The sequence below is a fragment of the Vespa velutina genome, chromosome 19, assembly GCF_912470025.1.
Source record: "Vespa velutina chromosome 19, iVesVel2.1, whole genome shotgun sequence".
NCBI lineage: Eukaryota > Metazoa > Arthropoda > Insecta > Hymenoptera > Vespidae > Vespa > Vespa velutina.
Genome location: NC_062206.1, coordinates 4,070,535 through 4,072,510, shown reverse-complemented (window position 1 = coordinate 4,072,510; position 1,976 = coordinate 4,070,535). Strand labels below are relative to the sequence as shown.

General features: G+C 30.4%; 1 long non-coding RNA gene across 1 annotated transcript; it reads left to right on the top strand.

Moving 5' to 3' along the window:
* Window positions 1-611: 611 nt before the first annotated feature.
* LOC124955693 lies at window positions 612-1,976 on the top strand. The gene is made up of 3 exons (XR_007102937.1): window positions 612-1,002; window positions 1,074-1,325; window positions 1,468-1,976. It is a non-coding gene; the product is annotated as an uncharacterized LOC124955693 (long non-coding RNA).

Genomic DNA, 1,976 nt, shown 5'->3' with positions numbered 1-1,976 from the left:
GCAACTATGTTGGTTTAATTTGGATGTCGCTTACCGAGAAATGTTTCTTGACTTTAAAGTAAGCGATGAAACTTAGATTAGGTGGTAGTCCAATCGATCCAGGTGGAACTGGTAAAATTGAGAACGTTTAATCACTCGGTGGTATATTGGGTAGACTGGTCATTGTCTTTAATCGCAATGAAAGTTTGTTTGTATCAATCATATCTGCTGTCATTGATAATTAGTATATTATCAATGCAACGAAGTAGAGGATTTCTTTTTATCAAAAAGAAGGATTATTATCGAGCTTTATTTTCTTTTAAAAAAAATATTGTTAAAAAATGGTATTTTTTCGATTTAGTTTATTTTAATAAAAGTCTTTTTCAAAACTTCGCTGAAATGACACCGTAGATTCATCAAGATTTGCCATAACCTAATAACGTTGGTGTCGAACTCGGAAATATAAGGTAGAGTAATCTAAAATATATATCTTTTATTATTAATACCATCAATGCATTAAATGATAAAAAAAAAAAAGAAATACAGATTTATATTCGAGACGCATATGTTGGCAAGTGCTAGTTCAGCTTTAGTTTCGTGATTAGGCATCGTCCATCTTGGATTAAACCGGATTCACTTCCGGCTGCCTTAAATATCGAGGATTTGCCTGTTAACGTTCGGGATAATATAAAGACACACCTATCTACCTGCATCGATGAAATGCTCAAGATAAACAACTCAAAACCATCATCAGTTTCCAGTTTGGTCAATTCGGTTTTGTACCATTCATATAAGACACATACACAGACGTTTGATACAGAAGCACTTATCGGAACTTTCTGCGGATAAATCGAAGATCAAAACATTAGAGATAATTTGGCACATTTATCAATCGACGGATTGTTGGTGTCTAGATCCTGATAAGCCATTCGATGTTGTTTATAATGAAAAATCTGATCGATTAGAACCGTTCATTGACATATCAATACATTGAGACGGAGGATGGACCTATTCTACTTTTAGGTAATGATCATTTAAATATTATAGAAATTATGAAACGCAATATATAAAGGTCTTTATCGTGTTATTTTCAGGACTTGTAAAAAGTGAATTATCATCTATTTTAACCTGGATAGAAAATGATTATCCCATTATTTTATGAGGCCACGAGGACTCTAGTAGAAGTACTCTAATAGTTGCTGCATTATCATCTATAAAAAATAAGAATAATGCACTGTTGACCTTGATACAAGGATTATCTCTTTATAATGCACAAGATCTTATTAAGCGAGCTTGTGTTCGTTTTGATTCCTTTTTTCATGGAAGAACTAATAAGTCTAGAAATGGTTTACGAATCATATTAATCCTTAAAAATATACATTTAGCTTCCAAAAAGATACAAAGAGATACATAATTTTGTTTTTTTTTTTTTTTCTTTAAAATAAAAATTATTATTTATATCCATGGTAACAAATCTTTTTTTTGTAGAAATTGGTGAAAAAATTACTTCAGGACAAAGGATTTCACGAGGATGATTTGGAATTCGCACGATTAATTTGTACTGAGGATTCTATTGTTCTTTATCCGAGATTAGAATGTCTCATGGCTACGTATTATCTACCGTTAGTTATTTTGATGCTTAAAAAACTAAGTAAATTATAATTAGATTGTATTTACATGAGGAATGGAAAAGTAATATCATAAATGAGCTGCCAAATGTGCTCGAGAAGGCGAACCAATACAGATAAGAATTACCTCCCATCTTTTACAAATGATTGCTACTAATAAATATTTGTTTAGATTCCGACTTAAATTCAATTTAGGATTATTACCATGAGATCATTATTAATTGTATCATACGTAACATCCATTCTCTATCATTTTTTATTACAATGAATATTAAATAGATATAATCTTATTTCCTCAATAAGAGATGAAAGTAAAATATATATAGTGAGTGACAAAAATATTCGGACATTATGGTATATTTGAATAAA